General features: G+C 38.1%; 1 protein-coding gene across 7 annotated transcripts in view; it reads left to right on the top strand.

Annotated features, from left to right (window-relative positions):
* Window positions 1–24970, top strand: part of CNTN4 (contactin 4) — a 547079-nt gene that overhangs the window by 5083 nt on the left and 517026 nt on the right. For 4 of the 7 annotated variants that reach the window (XM_082637404.1, XM_082637405.1, XM_082637409.1 and 1 more), the window contains exon 2: window positions 4450–4562. The exons of the other annotated variants lie outside the window; for them this stretch is intronic. The gene's annotated coding sequence lies outside the window, so the exon portion shown is untranslated. The remainder of the gene's footprint in view (window positions 1–4449; window positions 4563–24970) is intronic. 7 annotated transcript variants of the gene reach the window in all.

Below are 24970 nucleotides of genomic sequence, written 5' to 3'. Positions count from 1 at the left end.
TCAGAAGGAGCTGCAAGGGAATAAAGTATTTCTTTGGTTAGATATAAAATGCAGAGCAACAGATTCTGAGGCTATGACGGAATTTAGAGAAGCTGACTGTGCCACGCATTCGGCACAGGGGACTCGAGGAGGGAGATTGAAGGCTTGCCAGAAGGAAACCCTGTATCAAGGGGTAGAAATTTGAGTGCTCTGCAAAAACAAACAAACAAACATTGTAAATAAGGAAGCAGAGGAAAGAGGGTATTGTGATGAGTGAGTGAAAAAGCACCAAGTGTCAGGGCACTGGGACTAATTCCAAATTAATTGGCATAGGTATTGCTAAGTTACTGTGCAAATGATTAAGAAATTTAAATCAGTGAGGAGACACAGACAAAAAGGAATGCCTTTGGCTCTTAACTGCCCAAACAAGTTTTAAAAATAGAATTATCGTAAATGGAGTGTGTACTGTGGCATCAGTGTGAATTGTCTTACTTAGTGAGGACTTCTGGAATAGCGTATATGGGTATCATGTTTCATGTGGTAAGTATTCATAAACATTGTGTAGCTGTCCATACAGGTTGCTAGTGAATTGTCTTGATTCTCCTATCAATGTTTGTGTTTCTTATCTCCCCCCCACACACACCCGCTCACCATTTATGTGTATGACCTTAAAGAATACCAGGAGAGGTGACCAGGAAGTTTTAGGAGTTTGATTTTATTAAATCACTTCAACTGCTCACAAGTAAGTTTAACGTTCTTATTGTGGGGCGTGATGCGCCATGATATGGAAGGACTTCTTGAAATCATTTCACCTCACTTTTACTCTACTAAGCATCGTATCCAGAGTAAAATGTTTAGATCTCTGGAGCAGTCAGATAAATGCCCTTTTCTATCGGACAGGAGCCTCTAAATGAGTCACGTCACTAATTATACACAGTCATTTGCAAGAACTTTGCCTCGTGCTGCTTAGAATTCCATGCGTTTGTGCACCTTTCAGGTTGGTAGGCATGATGCTCGACCCCGGGTGGGGAAACAAGCACCATCTCCCAGAAGAGAACAAATCATGTGTTCAAACATGGTCTCTGACATCTTTATGATGTGTGTGTTAACTGTGAATCTGGTAATTTAAGGTGTGTGACTCTTCCTCCCATCCAGCTGTCTGGCTGTGTGCTGAGAGCAAAGAAAAGCAGCACATTTAGACTGACACAGTCCTTCCCTGGAGTCCCCCTTCTACCTCTCCCTGCAGGAATCCACCAGGGTATTCAGTTGATTGCTGTCGTTAACCTCTCCTGTAGTGTTATATTTCTTGTTGAAAGTACCTTTTGTGGCATGCGAGTACCTCTAAGAGATGTGAAAGCTTTAAAAATGACTTTACTTTTAAACATTCTTACCTAAATTATTAGGAGAAAAACAGTTTCTCAGCTAAGTGGTGTGTGTGCATGTGTGTGTGTATGTCTGTGTGTGTCTCTGTGTGTGTGTGTGTATATACAACAAAGCTAAAATCTGCAAATTTCTGATGTTCATCAAGGGGTATGGCTGAATGATACATTGGTTACAGTGGTATTTTTTTCCAAATTAATTTCATAACACGTGAGTAATATTCAAGATATTCATGTAAAATGATAGACTAAAATATTTCCCTTGGGAAACATTCTTGAGTTTGTATTTGAAGGTATTCAATATCAAAATTATCTGAAAGATAGAGTTAGGAACCTGTTTGAAAGTCTGGCTAAGACTCTGATAATTTCTCTAAAATATCCATTTTAGTAAACCTTGGGCTCCCCATGGCAGTTTTTCCAGAGTGTGAAGCAAATACCGCTGATGGAATGTCTGATGACTTTAGGATATAGATAGATACTTTTAATGGATATGTTAAAAGAAAAAAATATGTAACTAGGAAATAAAATATATTATTTTACAGATATAATTGCTTAGGGCAAGGCTACATTGATACAACTGTTTTTCTAAAAGTATTTTTGATTAACAATTTTAGAAGGCATTCTCGTATGTAGCAGAACTTGTAATGGGGACATGCAGGTGACCCTGTCATAGGTCAAGAATGGTCACCCTAGCAAATGGGGAAACAGTGACAAGAAACCATGGAATGTTAAGCCTGGAAATGTTCTATAGATTGTCTTGTTTGATTCTCTTCTGTTAGGGCTAGGGGCTTATCTAAACTAGTAAGCAGTGTGACTAGGAATAGAGCGTAGAATTTCCAGAACACCATGGTGCTCTTTCTCTGGCAAGAGAGTAACCCTTGAATTGCTCTCTAGATTCTATGATCATGCCGTAATACTAGAAAGCTACTGAGCGCCAGAAAGCCCAAAGAAAGGGCCTGTTGATACCAGGCTGAAAACATAAATGAGTGAGGTAGACCAGATGTCAGAAAATAGAGCATCCACAGGGTTGGCTGAGGATAGTGCATAAGCATCCTTCTTCAGTGCCATGTAAGATTGTGTGCTCAGTGTTGCTACACGTCACCCATGTTAAATACCTCTATTTATTTTTTCAGTGTTTCAAAGCTAGAGACAGCTTTCAAATATATACTTGTAATTTACATCCTCTAGTATAAGTTATTCTATGCACTTTTAGAAAGGAATTTAAGAGGAGACTAGAACAAAATGTGTTAGGATTCCTACAAAGCTTCTTTAGATCCTAATATGTCTCCAGATTGTCAATTTGTAGGGGTCAGATTTAAGAACTCATTATTTTACAGGCATAAGTATGGTGTTAATCACACAGAATTCAATAAATAAGTAGATCTAATATACCTGTTATTCAGTTTGATAGACTACAATTACAGTGACTGGTTTTACTAACGTGTAATTTTTTTATTTAAATTTGGCACTAACGTTGCCAAACATGATTTACACTACTGTTGAAAGGGATACGTTGATGATTATTTCCTTTTTTAAAAAAAAAAAATAAGGGCTTCCCTGGTGGCGCGGTGGTTGAGAGTCTGCCTGCCAATGCAGGGGACACGGGTTCGTGCCCCGGTCTGGGAAGATCCCATATGCTGCGGAGCGGCTGGGCCTGTGAGCCATGGGCAGGAGCCTGTGCTCCGTAACGGGAGAGACCACAACAGTGAGAGGCCCGCATACTGCAAAAAAAAAAAAAAAAAAAAACTTTGCACAGACACAGAGCACGTATCTAATCAGGCAGGTAGAGGAAACCTGCAGATGCTTCTGTCACATCTGCATTATGTGAGATTAGACACGTCACATCACATTAGAAAAGATGGTCTAATTTTCACTTGTTTTTCCCCTCAAGGACACAGCCTATATGCTATGTAGTTTTACAACAGACGTTTTGCAGGTTGTATCTGCTAAAGGAACACAATGCTTTGATGTTTAGGCATTCGCATTTTTCTTGCTTACCGTGCAGCTGACAGAATCAGCAGGTGGGCCCATCTTCATGATTGCCAGCCTAGTTCATTCATTCATTCATTTTAAAATTATCTACTATTTACCTCATTCTGCTCTAGGGTGTAGGGATACGGCGATGAATAAAACACACAGAAAGTCGCTGTCCTTATCAAAGTGTGCCCATTCTCACTGGGCAAAATCTGTGAAGAAGAGGGAAGGAGAGGTTCTGTACGCTATGCTGGAGACCTTGGTGGCTTTTCTTTGCATCTCCACTGCCTCCTTTTGCTCTTTTGGCTCATTTCTCCAGCTAAGAGTACTTCTGTGGTATTTAAATTGATCCTATACAGGCCATATGAAGTAAAGGAACAAAACAATTTTCTGGATGTTTTTGTGAACTCAGAATTATGTTGGCCTAAAATAGCTGAATCACTGAAGCAGACTTCTTGTTTGTACGCTTGTTTGAGAGTAGCTTTTTGTAATTAGGCACCCAAGTTACCAAGGCAGACCTTCCCCTCTTTTCACTTCTGTGAATAAAGCTGGACTTCTATCTACCCAACAAGTCACTTATTTCTTAGATGTTTCCTTTCCACCCACCTTAAATGATGGAGTTGATCTAATTGACTAATTTGAAACCTATTTATAACTATATTTATACCATTGGTATGGGTACAGCCATCCCTCCCTGAGACATGGTCTTAAGCAGAGTTGAATTGATATGTAAGGAAACATTTTGAGCTTTTTGGAACAAGATATTTTTATAACTGCAAAGTGCTGTTAGTATTAAAGATGATAATTAGGAAGTAAATATTATGCCAACTAAGTGAAAAGGGGCTCTTAGTGCACTATTTCATTTCAGTGTATAAAATGAAAATAGGTACTAGAATATATAGTGCCTGTCTGCCTTATCGATTCTTTCCCCAAGGCTACTGACTTTTCTCTCCCTTTTAACTTCCCTTTGGTAACCTGGGAGCTTACCAAAGTTTTGAAGTAGCCAGTTAGAGGGATTTACTGAGGAGATGACAGCTTTGTCTTTTTTCTGAGGGCTGAACACTCTTCAGTGATTAATTGTGTGGACATCTGATGTCTTTTTTTTTTTTTTTTTCAGAGGCACAGAAGTAGTAGTGCTTCAGTCACCACAGAACGTTGTCTCTGAGCTTTGGTACAGTGGTCCTGACCTCGTGTGATCCTAGGAAGTGATGAACGGGATGATTCTTAATGGTAAGAGCCTAAAGGCTCAATGGCTTTCCAAATCTGCTTCCTTAATTAAACACAGAGCACTCAAGGGTTTATTTTTACCATCACCAGGCAGGCAGATCCTCTGCAGACATCATTGAATTGGGTATGCATGTGGCCTGCCTAAGCAGTTGTTATATACATGAAATACGTCACTGGCCAGTTCAAAGCACATTACATTACCTGCCAGCACAATACAAGCCCCTTCCTTTTCAACATCTAGAAACACCACCTTCTTAGGCAAAGTCACATTTGCGTAAGCATCAACCTCAAACTGCCTCAGCATCAAACTGATGTAGTATTTTAAAGATCTGTAGTCAGTATTAACAAGCTTGTTTCATTTTCCATAGAGACTCTTAACAAATGATGTAGTCTTAGATATCAATTGATTTAGAATATCTCTTAACCTGCCCTCAATATTAAGGCTTTAGCATAGCTGTCACATGAGAAATCTGATGTTTTGAACTTTTAGTTAATTTAACAATAGGGTATGTATTTTGTTGCATTACATTTCTTTTCTCATGTCAATATTACTTAATAGCTGTAACTAGTAAGAAATTAATTGTTTCCATGGCCCGAGAATCCAAACATTGAATAGTGACACGAGTGGGAAAATAGCATGGACAGTGCTTTTCAGACATTAAAGTATGAAAATGCAGATTCTGATTCAGCAGGATTGGAGTGAGGCTTGAAATCTGAATTTATAAGTAGCTCCCAAATGATGCCAGTGTTGGGAGGGTCTGCACTGCATTTGAATAATAAGAGTAAAGACCAGTTTGAACTCCTCCTTCCACCCACACTGGATTTTATAACTAAGGAATTCTTTCTTGGGCATCTTTTTATCACTGTATTGTTATTTGAAATCAGAAAAGAAAATGTATTAGATCAACAAGTTTATCAACCTGTCAAGTTAAAAGTTTTTGCCTCATTTTATGTTACACTGCTTTATGCCCTAAATCTTTGCCTTCCGTCCTAAATTGATCTGATACATCTTTCCCTGACACCCAAGTCTTGTGGTTAGTTATTTAAAGACATGTGAAGTGAAATATTTTGAATGCTTTATCTGGGATAGATGCTCTCTCCAGAACCATAGGAATTGAGATGTATACTGGAGACAGGACAGATATACTCCATAGGGGATATTCTGAAATATTATAAATGATACTACTGTTTCCCTTTGATCCTACGATTTATGAAAGTAAAATGTGGGCTTTTCCAATATAGGCAGTGTCTAGTTTCTTATACAGTGTTTTATTTCCCCTTGGTAACATTGCATATTATGTTATCGCTAGTGGTGACAACTGTCGGGAAAGCGAGAGGCCTTTCTTTTTTAAACTTTTCTCTATATATGACATGGTGACAGCTGTCATGGGAATGGGGAAAGATAGAACAATTTTTCAGAGTCCGTCAAATGAAGGGACATTCATTGCTGCAACTTAATGGAAGTTGCTTCATTGTGACATGTGTCAGAGTCTTTGTGATGCAAGTGTGGAAGGATCTTTTCTTGAAAGAGTTATGCCTCAGGACTGGATTTGAGCTGAAGGGACACGACCTTGGCTTTGAACTTACAAAAGGTTACCCCTGTAATAAAATCCAGAGTCATATGAGGAGGTTTTCAGATCAGGAAGTCAACAGAGAGTAAACAACAGCATGGAGATTGTCTCCAAGAGGTGCAAATATCATGATCAGTGTAGGTCTCCTAACCCTTATTTTACCCAGAGTCTTCAGATAATAGGTGGATATTTAGGTAGTCATCTGAGTACTTAGAAATCAAGGTGAATAACTACCTTTTTCAACTTTCATCAAAGCAATTCTCCTTTTATAAATTAAAAAAAAATCAGTTCTCTATTTTAAAAGATTTCTTTTGTTAAAAACCACTGTGAATGTATGACCTTGTTGAAAAGACTGTGAAAATTAGAAAGAAAAAATTCTCAACCAGATATTTTTTAAAGAGCTTTATTGAGTTATTCATTCATAATCCATATAATTAACACATTTAGGAAGTACAATTCAGTGTTCTCAGTATATTCAAAGGATCACCAGAATCAATTTTAGAATACAGCTGGCCCATGACCAATGTGAGGGTTAGGGGTGCTAACCCTCCATGCAGTTGAAAATTTGCATATAACTTGTAGTTGGTTCTTTGTATCCAAGGATCCACATCCATGGATTCAACCAACAGTGGATTGTATAGTGTTGTAGTATTACTATTGAAAAACTCTGAGTACAAGTGGACCCACACAGTTCAAACCCATTTTGCTCAAGGGTCAACTCTATATTCATCATTCCATAAAGAAACCCCATACCTATTAGCAGTCACTCCTCATTTCTCCTAAACCCTCTCCTAGCCCTAATCTACTTTCTGTCTCTATGGTTTTGCCTATCCTGGATATTTCATATGTAAGGAATTATGCAATATGTGATTTTTTGTGACTGACTTCTTTCACTTTGCATCATGATTTAAAGGTTTATCCATGTTGTAGCATGTGTCAGCACTTCATTCTTCTTATGGCCCAATAATATTCCATTGCATGGATATACCACATTTTATTTATCCATTCTTCAGTTAATGGGCATTTGGGTTGTTTTAACTTTTTTGCCTATTGTAAATAATGCCTATATGAACATTTGACTACAGTTTTTGTGTGGACGTATACCTGGGAGTGTCATTTTGGGGTCCAAACTGAAGATTTTTAACTAATATGTTCAAACTTCATCAACCCTGAAATTTGGTGAAGTTTTAAAGGTAATATGTTAAATGCTCTAAAGTCAAATTCTTTCTCAATGAATCATTTTACTCATCTAAACTACCTCTTCAGTGTTTTACTCTCTAGAAAATAAGTATCTCCTAAAGCTTTAGTCCTTCTCCTCCAAACTCAATAGTGGCACACCATCCAATGATTAAGGATTTGAATACAAGACAAGAAGTTAAATTGTCTATAAAAAACGAAACAAAGAATATGTCCTTTCCTCTTATTAAAAGCAAAACCCATGCAACTTGGATATAGTATATTGACAAACAAGTTTAGTTAGTATATCAGGGGAAAAAATCTAATTGAATCCCAGCTCAGGCTTTTGGGTGCTTAGAATATTTGCATGGCAATAAAGAAAACTCTGGGTGGGCTTTGTCAACCATCTGTAAAACCCAAAAGTTATAGATGCAAAAAGGTATCAAGCTTGTATTTTCTCATCCCTGGAAGTGCCAGTCAAGACTGTAAATCATGCCCATGTTGGAAATAGATCTTTACTATCATTGAATGTGATGACCGGTATCAGAACACCTATTAGAAAGGAGGCTGAATGAATGCACTGGGGAGAGTGATGTTATTCATGTGGTGTGCACCTTGGAAGGCTGTTTGGATTGCATTTGATTACCACTCCTCTGTATTTGATGTTTTGCAGGTATTCTACTGGGACTACCTTTTCTTTTTCCAATTGAAAATAGGTTAGAGGAAGGATATGAACATGTTAGTGTTCTGAAAGGAAAAAATAAAGATAAGATACTGCCACTGCCACAAAATTATCTTCCTTGACCTGAATGATGAAAGAGTGCAAAAAAGCAACTGACTAAATATTGTTTAGTAAATTGAACATTGTCAGTAAATGTTTAGTCAAAAACATTTTAAAATTTATATATGTCTGTGAAAGTCATGTATGTAATCTTCATTCAGTGTGCTCCAAAATCAAACATGCAAATATTTTACTTAAAATGCAAGTTACTGACATGTCTTTATTGTGCATGATTTAACGTTGTTGAACACCAAGCACAAATATACATTGGTTTGTACTTTGCAAACCTTGTCACTAATGTTTTATTTGCTTTTCATCTTGACAAGGCCAAGGTTTTCCATTTAATAAGTATCATTACTAACAAGTGATCTGGAACAGAATCAGTATCGAGTGTCTACTTTCTAAAAGGATTGAAAATATGTATTTAGAGGTGAATATGACAGATACACTGTGTAATGAAGGAAATGATTAATCATTCAATTCTGTTTTTAGCAGTGATGGAATATATGTACAATGTCACATGGAGATAGAAATTAACATTATACCGCCACCCCTATTGCTACTCCAAATAATGGTCTTAAGACAGGTTTCTTACAATGTGACTTACAAGTCAATTAAGTACGTCAGTTAAGAATGAGAGCCAGCACAAGACAAAACTGTGCAGTATATACTGTTTATTTTAGTGAAATTTTTCTTTATACTGTCACCCATACCTTTGACAAGTTTTACCCATGCCTGGAACTATGGTTCTCTCCATTACTCAGCCCTCATGTGCTTTTCCCCTCCCAACAGTCCTTTCTCTCCAATTTCTCAGTTCTCTACCAAAACATATTCTTAGAGAGACTGAGAGTACTCCATTCCAGTAGTTCTTATAATTCTTAGAGTTTGGAGGAGTAAAAAGACCTGGTGTTTCACAGTATGTCAGATAGTTTCTCCTGGGTCTTTTGACAAATCCTTTATATGGCTAAAATTTTCATACTTGGAAAAGACATATCAAAGTCAGAGCCATTCCTAGTATCTGTACTTTTTAAAAATCGAAGTTGTCCAAGTAGAAATTGACTACTGGAGGAAATACAGTTTTATAAAAGCATCTTATTTTATTTATTTATTATTTATTTTTATTTTTATTTATCCATTTTATACATATTAGTGTACTTACGTCAATCCCAATCTCCCAGTTCATCACACCAACACCCACCACGGACACTTTCCCCCTTGGTGTCCATAGGTTTGTTCTCTATGTCTGTGTCTCTATTTCTGCCCTGCACACTGGTTCATCTGTACCATTTTTCTAGGTTCCACATATATGCGTTAATATACGATATTTGTTTTTCTCTTTCTGACTTACTTCACTCTGTGTGACAGTCTCTAGATGCATCCACGTCTATACAAATGACCCAATTTCCTTCCTTTTATGGCTGTGTAATATTCCATTGTATATATGTACCACATCTTCTTTATCCATTCGTCTGTTGATGGCATTTAGGTTGCTTCCATGTCCCGGCTGTTGTAAATAGTGCTGCAGTGAACATTGGGGTGCATGTGTCTTTCTGAATTACGGTTTTCTGTGGATATATGCCCAGTAGTGGGATTGCTGGATCATATGGTAATTCTATTTTTAGTTTTTAAGGAACCTCCATACTGTTCTCCATAGTGGCTGTATCAATTTACATTCCCAGCAACAGTCCAAGAGGGTTCCCTTTTCTCCACACCCTCTCCAGCACTTATTGTTTGTAGATTTCTTGATGATGGCCGTTCTGACTGGTGTGAGGTGATACCTCATTGTAGTTTTGATTTGCATTTCTCAAATGATTAGCGATGTTGAGCAGCTTTTCATGTGCTTCTTAGCCATCTGTATATCTTCTTTGGAGAAATGTCTATTTAGGTCTTCTGCCCATTTTTGGATTGGGTTGTTTTTTTAATACTGAGCTGCATGAGCTGTTTATATATTTTAGAAATTAATCCTTTATCCGTTGATTCGTTTGCAAATATTTTCTCCCATTCTGAGGGTTGTCTTTTCATCTTGTTTATGGCCTCCTTTGCTGTGCGAAAGCTTTTAAGTTTCATTAGGTCCCATTTGTTTATTTTTGTTTTTATTTCCATTACTCTAGGAGGTGGATCAAAAAAGATCTTGCTGTGATTTATGTCAGAGAGTGTTCTTCCTATGTTTTCCTCTAAGATTTTTATACTGTCCAGTCTTACATTTAGGTCTTTATCCATTTTGAGTTTATTTTTGTATATGGTGTTAGTGAGTGTTCTAATTTCATTCTTTTACATATGGCTGTCCAGTTTTCCAAGCACCACTTATTGAAGAGACTGTCTTTTCTCCACTGTATATCCTTGCCTGCTTTGTCATATTAGTTGACCATATGTGCGTGGGTTTATCTCTGGGCTTTCTATACTGTTCCATTGATCCATATTTCTCTTTTGGTGCCAGTACCATATTGTATTGATTACTGTAGCTTTGTTGCATAGTCTGAAGTCAGAGAGTCTGAGTCCTCCAGCTCTGTTTTTCTTTTTCAAGATTGCTTTGGCTATTCCGAGTCTTTTGTGTCTCCATACAAATTTAAAGATTTTTTGTTCTACTTCTGTAAAATATGCCATTGGTAATTTTTATAGAGATTGCATTGAATCTGTAGATTGCTATTGGTAATATAGTCATTTTCACAATATTGATTCTTCCCATCCAAGAACATGGTATATCTCTCCATTGGTTTGTGTCATCTTTGATTTCTTTCATCAGTGTCTTACAGTTTTCTGAGTACAGGCCTTTTACCTCCTTAGGTAGGTTTATTTCTAGTTATTTTATTCTTTTTGTTGCAGTGGTGAGTGGGACTGTTCCCTTATTTTCTCTTTAGGATCTTTCGTAGTTAGTGTATAGGAATGCAAGAGATTTCTGTGCATTAATTTTGTATCCTGACACTTTATCAAATTCATTGATTGGCTCCAGTAGTTTTCTGGTGGCATCTTTAGGATTCTCTATGTGTAGTCTCAGGTCATCTGCAAACAGTGGCAGTTTTACTTCTTCTTTTCCAATTTGTATTCCTTTTATTTCTTTTTCTTCTCTGATTGCCGTGGCTAGGACTTCCAAGACTACGTTGAATAACAGTGGCAAGTGTGGGCATCCTTGTCTTGTTCCTGATCTTAGAGGAAATGCTTTCAGTTTTTCACCATTGATTATGATGTTTGCTGTGGGTTTGTCATATATGGCCTTTATTATGTTGAGGTAAGATCCCTCTGTGCCAACTTTCTGAAGAGTATTTATCATAAATGGATGTTGAATTTTGTCAGAAGCTTTTTCTGCATCTATTGAGGTAATCATATGGTTTTTCTCCTTCAATTTGTTAATATGGTTTATCACATTGATTGTTTGCATATACTGAAGGATTCTTGCATCCCTGGGATAAATCCCACTTGATCATGGTGTATGATCCTTTCAGTATTTTGTCGGCTTCTGTTTGCTAGTATTTTGTTGAGGATTTTTGCATCTATATTCATGAGTGATATTGGTCTGTAATTTTCTTTTTTTGTAGTATCTTTGTCTGGTTTTGGTATCAGGGTGATGGTGGCCTCATAGAATGAGTTTGGGGGTCTTCCTTCCTCTGCAATTACTTGGAAGAGCTTGAGAAGGATGGGTGTTAGCTCTTCTCTAAATGTTTGGTAGAATTCACCTGTGAAGCCATCTGGTCCTGGAGTTTTGTTTGTTGGAAGATTTTTAATCACAGTTTCAATTTCATTACTTGTGCTTGGTCTGTCCATATTTTGCATTTCTTCCTGGTTCAGTCTTGGAAGGTTATACCTTTCTAAGAATTTGTCCATTTCTTCCAGGTGTCCATTTTATTGGCATAGAGCTGCTTGTAGTAATCTCTTAGGATGCTTTGTATTTCTGCGGTGTCTTTTGTAACTTCTCCTTTTTCATTTCTAATTTTATTGATTTGAGTCCTCTCCCTCTTTTCCTTGGTGAGTCCAGCTAAAGGTTTATCAATTTTGTTTATCTTCTCAAAGAACCAGCTTTTAGTTTTATTGATATTTGCTATTGTTTGCTTTGTTTCTATTTCATTTTGTTTTGCTCTGATCTTTATGATTTCTTTCCTTCTAACTTTGGGTTTTATTTGTCCTTATTTTTCTAATTCCTTTAGGTATAAGGTTAGATTGTTTATTTGAAATTTTTCTTGTATCTTGAGGTAGGCTTGTATTGCTATAAACTTCCCTCTAAGAACTGCTTTTGCTGCCTCCCATAAGTTTTGGATCGTTGTGTTTTCGTTGTCATTTGTCTCTAGGTATTTTTTGTTTGGTTGGTTGGTTGGTTGGTTGGTTTTTTTGCGGTACGTGGGCCTCTGACTGTTGCGGCCTCTCCCGTTGCGGAACACAGGCTCTGGACGTGCAGGCTCAGGACGCGCAGGCTCAGCAGCCATGGCTCACGGGCCCAGCCGCTCCGCGGCATGTGGGATCTTCCCGGACCGGGGCACGAACCCTTGTCCCTTGCATCGGCAGGCGGACTCTCAACCACTGCGCCACCAGGGAAGCTTTTTTCCACTTTGATTTGTTCAGTGATATCTTGGTTATTTAGTAATGTATTTTTTAGCCTCCATGTGTTTGTATTTTTTTACAGATTTTTTCCTGTAATTGATATCTAGTCTCATAGCGTTGTGGTCAGAAAAGATACTTGATACGATTTCAATTTTCTTAAATTTACCAAGGCTTGATTGGCGACCCAAGATATGATCTGTCCTGGAAAATGTTCCATGAGCACTTGAGAAAAAAGTGTAATCTTCTGTTTTTGGATTGAATGTCATATAAATATCAATTAAATATATCTGGTCTATTGTGTCATTTAAAGCTTGTGTTTCCTTATTAATTTTCTGTTTGGATGATCTGTCTATTGGTGTAAGTGAGGTGTTAAAATCCCCCACTATTATTGTGTTACTGTCTATTTCCTCTTTTATAGCTGTTAGCAGTTGCCTTATGTATTGAGGTGCTCCTATGTTGGGTGCATATATATTTATAATTGTTATATCTTCTTGGATTGATCCCTTGATCATTATGTAGTGTCATTCCTTGTCTCTTATAACATTCTTTATTTTAAAGTCTATTTTATCTGATATGAGAATTGCTACTCCAGCTTTCTTTTGGTTTCCATTTGCATGGAGTATCTTTTTCCTTCTCCTCACTTTCAGTCTGTATGTGTCCCTAGATCTGAAGTGGGTCTCTTGTAGGTAGCATATATATGGGTCTTGTTTTTCCTATACATTCAGCGAGCCTGTGTCTTTTGGTTGGAGCATTTAATCCATTCATGTTTAAGGTAGTTATCGATATGTATGTTCCTATGACCGTTTTCTTAATTGTTTTGTGTTTGTTTTTGTAGGTCCTTTTCTCCTCTTTTTTTTTTTTTTTTTTTTTTGAGGCAAGGAATAGCAACTTTATTTGGAAACCCAGCAGACTGAAAAAATGGTGGACTAGTGTCCCAAAGAATCATCTTGCCCAGGTTTGGACGATTGTTTCTTTTCTTTTTTTTTTTTTTTTTCACATCCCAGGTGACTTTTTTTTTTTTCTTCTCTCTATTTTTTTAATTAGTTTCTGCTTTATAACAAAGTGAATCAGTCATACATATACATCTGTTCCCACATCCCTTCCCTCATGCATCTCCCTCCCTCCCACCCTCCCCATCCCACCCCTCCAGGCGGTCACAACTCCCTGTGCTCTGCGGCTGCTTCCCACTATCTATCTACTCGCCTCTTGTGTTTCCCACTTAGAGAAGTTTCTTTAGCATTTGTTGTAGAGCTGGTTTGGTGGTTCTGAATTCTCTTAGCTTTGCTTGTCTGTAAAGCTTTATATTTCCCTGTCGAATCTGAATGAGATCCTTGCCGGGTCGAGTAATCTTGGTTGTAGGTTCTTCCCTTTTATTACTTTTAAATATATTATACCACTCCCTTCTGGCTTGTAGAGTTTTTGCTGAGAAATCAGCTGTTAATCTTATGGTAGTTCCCTTGTATGTTATTTGTCGTTTTTCCCTTGTTGCTTTTCATAATTTTTCTTTGTCTTTAATTTTTGTCAATTTGATTGCTATGCGTCTCGATGTGTTTCTTGTTGGGTTTATCCTGCCTGGGACTCTCTGTGCTTCCTCGACTTGGGTGGCTATTTCCTTTCCCGTGTTAGGGAATTTTTCCACCACAATCTCTTCAAATATTTTCTCGGGTCCTTTCTCTCTCTCTTCTCCTTCTGGGACGCCTATAATGTAAATGTTGTTGCGTTGAATGTTGTCCCAGAGGTCTCTTAGGCTGTCTTTGTTTCTTTTCATTCTTTTTTCTTTATTCTGTTCTGTGGCAGTCAATCCCACTGTTCTGTCTTCCTGGTCACTTATCTGTTCTTCTGCTTCAGTTATTCGACTATTGATTCTTTCTAGTGTATTTTTCATTTCAGTTATTGTATTGTTCATCTCTGTTTGTTTTTTCATTCCTCTAGGTGTTTGTTCTTTAATACTTCTAGGTCTTTGTTAAACATTTCTTGCATCTTCTTGATCTTTGCCTCCATTCTTTTTCTGAGGTCCTGTATCATCTTCACTATCATTATTCTGAATTGTTTTTCTGGAAGGTTGCCTGTCTACACTTCATCTAGTTGGATTTCTGGAGTTTTATCTTATTCCTTCATCTGGTACATGAATGATGAAAAGCCCTCTGCCTTTTCATCTTGTCTATCTTTCTGTGAACTTGGTTTTTGTTCCACAGGCTACAGGATTTTAGTTCTTCTTGCTTCTGCTGTCTGCCCTCTGGTTTTAGCTGTGCATTGTTGATGTGAGGTCTGGATTCCTTATGGTCATCACAAGTCCCTTGGCACTGTTCTGCAGCTGAGGGTTGTGACCTAAAAGCGTCGATCTTATTACCAATTTTATCTAAGTGTCCTTTGAGGTTTTAATTGGTTAGTTACACTGGCCTCCTTTTTGCTCCCAATCCTGTCACCTCAGAAATGCTTGGCAAAAGCTGCCATTTTACTCTTTGGGACTGATAGTAAATGAGAAAAAATTTTCTTTTTGTTTTCATTTGTTGTTGTTGTTGTCTCCTTTTATAAACATATTTAAAATTGGTGGTCGGCAGATTAGGTCATTGTGTGGAAATGTGTATAAATAAAGATTTAAGTGTCTGACATGAAAATCGGTGTTGGGGACCTAGGGATTCCTACTTGACCTTATTCTATCTTTGCAAGTAATGTGAACTCTCCAGACTTATCTCATCTGTAAAATACCTTGTCTATATAATAAAAAGAGTTAGATTTTTCTTATGTCCTTTATGGCTCTTTTTGATAATTTTTTAAAAACAGGAATAGCTGTCAAATTTACAAACATAAATTTTATTAGCGTATCTGCCTAAGAACCAGTTGCCGAAAAGGTGCTTTTACTTATTGAAATTCAGCACAAAAGAACAACTTTGTTAGTATTTCTGATGGCATTTCTTCCCTCAGAGTTGGGTACTTTGTTCTCCCATTTTAATTCTGCCCCCAGTTCTTTCTACAGCTCTTTCTGATGTAGGAAACCTTGCTTCTCCTCTTCTTTGGAATATGTGTCTCTTCCTGGTATTTCCCCCACTCCAAGGTTTCAGTTTTCACTTCTATTTGAATATAAACTTTTTCAGTGCTCTTTGTAATCAGTATATGTACTTTCAAGTTTTCATTTTCTCTTCTCAGTTATTACCTGTCATGCCCACCCACAAAAACCAGGATATCATTTATATTATGCTACACTGGTGGCCACTTGCTCCATTGACCTATAAAATGAACCTAATGTATATTAGATACTAAATCACTCCTATTAAAACAAATGAACAAACACCCAGACAGCAATGATATTGATATAACCAGGCTATGACATGAGTATAATTTAACCTAAGGAACCAAAACTGATTTTTGTGAGATTGTCATACCTTACTGACTTATTTCAAACATAATTTTCCCAGAACACTTTTATGAGGACAATAGTGTGGTGATTATTGAAAAATCTAGGTGGTGGTGAAGTAACTGTGTTACTTGGATAAATATATTGTCACCTCTCTGGTAGAGTTAAATAGTGAATACTTAATATTTCAGTATTAACCTTTAAAAAATCCCTGAGTCTACAGTTCACCTATAATACAATAATTTATTCCTACCTTGAGTATTATAAGCTATTTATTGATTTTGATATTTACATAGAGCAGAAAATACATAATATAAATAGATTTTGTACTATAATACATACAGTGCCTACTACATACAATCAACAAACACAATAAAATGACATAACGTTTCTTGCAAGAGGTATTTTAAAACATTGGGTGGCTTGGATAGGGCATGATTAAGACAGAGCTCCTTAACTCTATTTTCTGTTTTTCAAAACTTTGAATTGCAATAAAAAATTTTTGATGTGCTATTTTAAGTTTCAGTAGCAAATAAATGTGTGTCTAGAGGATCTTATTAAAATTAAGATGCATTAAAACAAGACAAAAGACTTCCCAGGGTATGAGGTAAAACATCACAGGCCTATAAAGTACACAGAAAAACAAGAAAAAAAAAGTCCCAGAAGCTGCACTTATGGACCCTCTGTGCTGCAGGCTGCCAGCCCCTCCCTTTTAGCAATTGTTTTCTCAGACATTCACCTCTCCCTGGCTATAAAAGGTCTTAAAGGACCTGCCTTCTTGTGCAGGATACGTTGATTGTTGCATGAGCTAAATTGGTTGTCTCCTGTTAAGCTGGATCACTTGTCTTGACTCATTAAGAGTGACTTGGTGATGGTGACCACTCCATAAAGGTCATGCTGTGGATCACCATGATGGCATCACTGACAAAATGCAATAGCAGAATATCTTGATATCCTAGTCCTTTAACAGCTGCTGATTTGATTCCAGTTAAGTTGCTTCTTTCTTGGCCACACTGCAGTGGAAGACCAATTTACAGTTGATATATTTTCATCAGTGAACATTGTAAAGTGGAGACACTGTGCTTTAGATTTCCCTCACGTCCTTGTCTGGGCTGTATCATCATGCTTCTTCCCTGACAGTAGAATCATTACCTTCTGCTGTCACCAGTGTAGATTTTCAGAAAGTTTGCATTAAATCCACTGATAGGAGAGCAGCAGGGGCTTTTTTTTTTCCATGTTTGTTGCTGCTTCACCAACATTTTCATCACAATATGCATTGGCTTAGAATTCATTCAAAATAAGTAAATAAAATCCTGTTTCATCGTGGCCTGCCTGCCAAGTGTAATCCATTGTCAATTTACTTCTTTATTTTACTGGCACATTTTGTTTCCTTCTTAAAACCACACTGATTGGGACTTGGCTTCAAATTTTCTCATGATTTACTTCTTATATAGTGGCATTATTATATAGGTGCTATTTGCATTTTCCTTTTGTTATTTTGAGATGATTACTTACACCAATTTTTTTTCCCTTGAGAAAGTATTCTTAAAGGACTATATCATATAATCTGAGAAATGTGGTTTAGTCAATGGGTTACTCCAAGTTTTACCTTCTGAAATAATTTGGGAATAATCCCCTATGACATTTGGCAATGAAAAGACATGAACCATCCTGAAGTTTTCAGTTGTTCTAACCATGTGTTAGAGATTCCCTTGTTTTTTAGTTGTGTTTTAAGTTATTTTACTATGGCAATTTAACTAAACAACTATGTCGTTTTCATGGATGACCCGTATGGAAAAGGATTATCTTTACTATCAGAAGTGATTGGAGATGTGTAAAAAATGGCAGCTGAGTCTAGGAAAATGAATTTCCCAAGGAGTGAAGGTATGGTTGATGACATTAAACTGAAGGCTTTCATCTTTTAGTGTTGTCACTTGTCAGTTGGAAACACCAGCAGGTCTTGAGATTGTACCCCTTTCTTTCTTGAAGTAAAGGGGACAAGTTGTTACCTTCAGGGTGTTCTCCTGTCACCTTGGGCCTTTCTGCACCACCAGAGAAAGAAAGCAAGAGGAAGAGCTCAGGTGGGGAAGGGGGAGTAGCAAGAGGCATGATTTGTTAAGTTTTGCTTAGGAATAGTCAGGAATTCATTACCAGCAGCCTAGTCTAGGGGAAGAGTGGGGGCACAAATGGGGTACATTCTCCATCTCCGTTGTCCCTCCATCCCTCCAATGTGGGAAGCAGTAAGTCCTTAGGGATCCAAGCTGTTACCCATAGTTGGTTTTCAATCAATTACTACACTAACCAAAAAATGTGGTACCTTTTCACTGTTCCCAGTCCCAAATGTGAGGGTAGTATAATGACTCACTGTTGAATGTCCATTTATTGTTTCAGCCTTTAACCTGCCTATTCAATTAAAAAGAAAATATTGACTCTTCCCTGACTCTTCTCCTGAGGTTTCTGACCTTTCTTGATCCCTTTTGTATTGTCTCTAGAAGTGAAGATTCAATCTGATGAGTGGAATTATCTCCCCCGTTATTAGTGGTCAGGAATGCCCTTGCATGGATAATACAGGCAATTTTACAAATTCATACTCAAGTAAAAATCTGTCCTGATATTCCTAATGAGATTCATGTGATGTCCCTGACATCCACCAGAAATAACCCATGGCAGTGTTTGCTCTCACGCTTTATCTTGTAAGAGACAATCTCAGCGTTATGCGAGTTGAAGACTTAAACCAGAGGCAGCATTACAATGCTGGGGAAAGAGAAGATTTTTAAGTGCTCTGTTTCCATATGTGCCAGGAGTCATGTTTTGAGAATAACTGACTTGTAAACTCCCACTGGACTTCTTTACATCTTCAGTTTCAACAACCTGTATTCTTGTTGCCAGTTTGGTTATGCGTACTTGTGAATCTTCCTACTTATTGGCAGATTGTACATTTACCATTAAGAGAAGTAAAAGAGGCTGGTATTTCTCCATTTCGTCAGAGAGTTTCATCTAGGTCTTCTGACAAGTGTAAGGGACAAGGTCTTTCATTTGGCCCATATGTTCATACTAAAGAAAAATACAAAGTAGGAGCCATTTTAACATCTGTATTTTTAAATGAGTCATCAATTAGAAGTTGACTGACGAAGGAAATACAGTTTTATAAAAGTAACTACAGTTGCCCCTTGAACAATGCATGTGGGGGTTGGGATGCTGACCCTTCACAGTTGAAAATCCATGTATAACTTATAGTTAGTCCTCCATATAGTTGGTTTCTCCATATACGCAGTTCTCTGTATCGTATCCCCAGATTCAACCATGGATCGTGTAGTACTGTAGTATTTACTGTTGAAAAAAATCCACATACAAGTGGACCCACACAGTTCAAACCAGTGTTGTTCAAGGGTTAATTGTGATTTTTAAACTTCTTGCTTTGTACATAGGTAACTGGGAGGAAAGGAATCCAAGCATAAATATGGTCCGCTTACATTACTTGGTTTACCATAACATAAGTGGAAATCAGAGCAACTATTCACTGTAAAATGGTTGTTTACTTCCTTAAAAGAATGACTATAATAGTCTTCATACTCTTTCTGTTACATTCATAAGCCACTTCTTCTATTTTGATAGAGAAAATTTATATTGTCCTAAAGTTTATTTTGTTTAATATTTGCACACATATACATATACCCACCATGGGGTGGGAAGACTATGGGAAAGGAGATCATATTGTTCTGAAAAAAAAGGTGGAACTCAAGTGTACTGAAGGTACTACCTGGGCAGGATTTGTGAAATCGGTAGTTGTACCAGTGATCAGTTGGTTTGTGTAATCACTGTAACAGACCTGTAGGTTTTGAGACCTGTTTCCACGATTGACTTCCTTTGTGACCTGGGCCATGTGACATTAACTGTTCTGAACTTGGGTTTCTTTCTCAGAAAATAGAGAAGTTTGGATGACTTAAGATGATCTGAGTTGTGGCATTCCTTTAGAATAAGGCTGCTTCTAGCTTCAGAGTGGGTTACTAGGGATTGGTGCTTTTTCTAAGAAACTGTTGAACAGAGATCTTAGCTGTGCATTGTTGATGTGAACTCTGGATTCCTTATGGTCATCCCAAGTCCCTTGGCACTGTTCTGCAGTTGAGGGCCATGACCTAAGAGCCTCGGCCTCATTTCCAGTTTTTATCCAAATGTCCTCTGAAGTTTTAATTGGTTACACTGGCCTCCTTTTTGTTCCCTATCCTGTCACCTCAGAAATGTTTGTTAAAAGCTGCAGTTTCACTCTTTGGGACTGATACCAAATGAGGAAAAACCTTCTTTTTGTTTGCATTTGTTATTGTTGTTGTTGTCTCCTTTTAGAAACATATTTAGAATTGATGGGCGTAGAACTGGGTCGTTGTGTAGACATGTGCAAGAATAAGGATTTAGGTATCTGAAATGAAAATCAGTGTTGGGGACATGGGGATTCATGCTTGAACCTATTCTACCTTTTCAGTAAAGCAAGCTCTCCAGCCTTGCCTCATCTTTAAATACCTTGTCTATATAATAATAATAATTGGATCTGGGTATTTCTTATGTCCCTTTCTACTCTCTTCTTGAGGATTGCTTTAAGTAAAAATACCTGTCCAGTTTTTTAAAGATAATTTTGTCAGTGTGTCTTTCTAAGAGCCAGTTGATGCCTTTTTATTTGAACTTCAACAAAAAAGAGCAACTTTATTGGTTTTCCTGATAGCGTATCTTCCCTTACAGTTGGATGCCTTGTCTTTCCCTTTTAAATCTGTCCCCAGTCCTTTCCGAAGCTATCTCTTTTTGATGGAAGAATTCCTGCTTTTCCTCTCTTTCCGAATAGGCGTCTCTTTCTGTTATCTCCTCTTATTTCTAGGTTTCACGTTTGAATCATAGGCTTTTTCTCTGCTCTTTCTAAAACGATCAGTATTCTTTCAAGTTTTCATTCTTCTCACCCATTGCTAAGAAGCTCTTCAGACTTTCATGTGGAGCCAGGGATATCCCCTTGACTCTCCAGACAGTTGCTTGCTACTTGTTCACAGTTCTTAGTAATTAATCACATTCCAGTTCATATGTTGATAGGACGGTTCCCTTTCACTCCAGGGACTCCTGTATTCTCATCTGCTACTCGATGTTATTATTAAAAGGAGTCCTCCTTCTCTTTTTTAGAATTCAGAAAGAAACCTCTAAGATTGATTATTTTATATGTCGATGTCATTTCTTCCTTTAAGTTTTCGAACATTTGAATGAGAAGTGAAAACATTTGTATGTCCATGTGTGGTCAAGAGGCTCTCTCAAGATAGGTGGAGTTAAAAATATGCCTTTTAATAACATATTTCAGCATTTATGATACCGATCTCGAAAGAGCTAATCTAGCACTGCTGGGCAACCTGGTGACATAGAAAAAATCGTCCACTTTCCCGAAGCTGTGTTTTTGAAGTCTCTTCTTCAGAGATCAAGCTCACTGTTCTGCTATTAGTGACAAACAAGAAAAACAAATAGAACTTTCTGTGTCACAAGGAAAAGCAGTCAACGAAAGATCTGAGTGCCAGCAACTTGCACTTGAACCTTCACTTCCTTTAGAGAACTGTCTGGAGGACTGTGTCACATAGGCAGGGGTTTAAGGGTGAAGCAGTTCAGGCCTACATCTACCACCGTACCTCTCAAAGGTGACATTTATATATCAGGGAATCTTTTAAAAACCATCTAGATCTATGGGTAAATTTCAGATCTACAAAGTTCAACTGGTTCAAAGTTTACTCAAATGCATTCCTTCATGCCTGTTTTTTTTTTTTTTCCTTGCGGTACGCGGGCCTCTCACTGTTGTGGCCTCTCCCGTTGCGGAGCACAGGCTCCGGATGCGCAGGCTCAGCAGCCATGGCTCATGGGCCCAGCCGCTCCGCGGCCTGTGGGATCCTCCCGGACCGGGGCACGAACCCGTGTCCCCTGCATCGGCAGGCGGACTCTCAACCACTGCGCCACCAGGGAAGCCCCCATGCCTGTTTTTTTTTTTTTTTTTTTCTTTTTGCGATACGCGGGCCTCTCGCCGCTGTGGCCTCTCCCGTTGCAGAGCACAGGCTCCGGACGTGCAGGCTCAGCGGCCATGGCTCACGGGCCCAGCCGCTCCGTGGCATGTGGGATCTTCCCGGGCCGGGGCACGAATCCGGGTCCCCTGCATCGGCAGGCGGACTCTCAACCACTGCGCCACCAGGGAAGCCCCCCCATGCCTGTTTTTAAGCTTAATCCTACTGCTTTTAGGCTGACTCAGATTCATAGAGCTAAAATCATTACGATACTTCCCCCAACGACTGGTAGTGATATTTGATTTCATAAGCTGAGACTGATTTTTATTTAATTCACTGTTTTTAAAGAGCTTGACCTGAAAAATCAATATCCTATGATGAAAATATTAAATTAGCGTTCTCAAATACATATCATAAAAGCAGTTGACCCCACTGAGGCAAGGTCATATCAAAGTAGTACACTGAGTTTGATCCCAGAAAAATTTTAAATGAGTATATTTTTAAGATATCAAAGCGCAGCAAAATTTTCTAGGTCAGTGGAAATAGCTCTTTTCTTTCTCTGTCTCAGTAGTGAAACATTTGACATCATGTAAGTAGATGTTACAGAATATCGTGTTGAAGAGCCCAGATTCTAGAATCCTACACCAACTTCAGACCTTGGCTCCAGTGTGTGGCCCCTGGACTTTGAGAAATTTACTTAATCTCTCTGCACCTTCGTTGTCTCCTGTGTAAAAATAAGTAATAAACAATGTTTATGGTCTTCCCTGGTGGTGCAGTGGTTGAGAGTCCGCCTACTGATGCAGGGGACACGAGTTCGTGCCCCGGTCCGGGAAGATCCCACATGCTGTGGAGCGGCTGGGCCCGTGAGCCATGGCCGCTGAACCTGCGCGTCCGGAGCCTGTGCTCCGCAGCGGGAGAGGCCACAACAGTGAGAGGCCCGCGTACCGCAAGAAAAAAAAACAAAAAAACAATATTTACCATGTGGGATTTTTGTGCATATTAAGTAGAACAAAATTGAATCCTGTCAACCAACTGGAGTCTGTACTGCATGCTAATGTAGTGTATGTAAAGATGCCGTGGATTTTTAAATTTCGGGGGAGAGTTGTATTTTACACACATGCATTCTGTAGTGGAAATTTAGGAAACTGTGCACTGTGTATTGCCATGCAGTATGTTGGTGGTGATATCAAGGCTGCATAGACAACAGGAATACTGTCTCAAAGACTTGTAATTGCTTGAGTCACAGAGGTTCTTGTGAATCCATTAGGATAGAAGATACTGACTAGAGTTGGTAGATCTGTGATAGTGTGTAGGAAATCTAAACAGTAATATCAGAATATATAACTCAGAGTCCTTACACTTGTGAGAGATCTATGTCTATAATTTCCCCATTGATGACCAGCATGTATTTTTTTTAACTTCTTTTTAAGTGGCAACTATTCAAATCTGCTTGTTCACCTCCATCTTGCCTTATATTCTCTCGATATAAATATCTAGCTTATATCTGATGAAAAGTGTTTTCTGTCCAAACTGTTCAGCAAGGGTGTTGGCTTGAAGCAGACTATGACACTTCTAGGGGACTTTGATACCTCATGACCCAGGATATCAGATTCACCTTTACCATTAGCTGTCCCCTAAAAGTATCTTGGTGTCAGGAACCAAGATCATGAGAATGTTTAGAAAGATGAAGTGTAATTACCATCTGTCCATCCATCCATCCATTTACCTATCAATCCATATACCCACCCATCATAAATACTATTGCATATAAATCACTTACAACACTGAATGGCACAAAGTAAGTACTAAATAGCTATTAGTTATAATTATTGCCTATGATACACGTATATGTTTGGAGGGAAAGAGTATCTTGCTTTCTAATTTAAAGTTGTACAAGAAATGTATTGCAAATAATACAAATAAAAATATATAATCACAAGTATTGCCACCACCCATATTAAATATAGTTAATATTTAGACATATATTTTACCACTTGGAATTTGTTTGCCTGTTTATTTCCATTCCTTCCTTCATCAATGTCATATTTTTACCTCTCAAGGAAAAATCCAAGGGACTTGAAAACAGGCCAACTGACAGAAGGAGTTAAAAAGGGTGAGCTTAATGTTCTGTTCCTGAGTTCACTCTTCAGCTAAGGTACCTCATCTCCTGTAGAAGTGAGAAAGCAGAGCAAAAAGGAATTGAGTGTGCATCTCCGAAAGCTCTCCCCATGGCAGCAGAATGAAAGTCCCTTCCTTTCCTTCATTCTCACTCCAGTAGTTACAGGCTGAATTACGTCCCCTCAAAATTTATATGTGGAAATTCTAACCCCGAATACATCAGAATGTGACTTTGTTTGGAAACAGGACTGTTGAGGCTGTAATTACTTAAGATGATGTCATACTGGAGTAGACTGGGACTGTATAAAAAAGGGAAATTTGGATGCAAGTAGACACACAGAGAGAATTCCATGTGAAGATAGGAGGTATCGTGCCACAAGCCAAGGAAGGAAGTACTAGAAGCTCCAGGAGAGGCCTGGAGCAGATCCTGCCCTACTGCCTATAGAAGGCACATGGCCCTGCCAACACTTTGATCTCAGACTTCTTACATCCAGAACTGTGAGACCATAAATTTATTTTTTTCAGGCAACTTGGTTTGTAGTACTTTGTTAAGGCAGCCCTAATAAACTATCACAGTAAACTATGGGATTAATCTCTCTCCCGAACATTGCATAAACTATTCTGGATCTACTTGGCAATACATTTTGGATATTTTTCCGTGTCAATATGTATGTGTATATGTTATTTCTAGCAGTTTTAGTATATAGTTATTCCCCAAATTAAAAAATATTAATCTATTCACAAAAATATAGCTTAGTGTAATAAGTTGTCTCTAACTTACATTAAAGATTAAATTCTGCAGACTACTGACTTTATAATCTGGTTTAGATCTGAAGCTAACTGTTGCTCATGTTAATTTTCATAGCACC

The sequence above is a fragment of the Mesoplodon mirus genome (assembly GCF_964341445.2).
Source record: "Mesoplodon mirus genome assembly, chromosome: 12".
Lineage (NCBI taxonomy): Eukaryota > Metazoa > Chordata > Mammalia > Artiodactyla > Ziphiidae > Mesoplodon > Mesoplodon mirus.
Note: the sequence above shows the minus strand (reverse complement) of the source record. Positions and strands in the feature narration are given on the sequence as shown.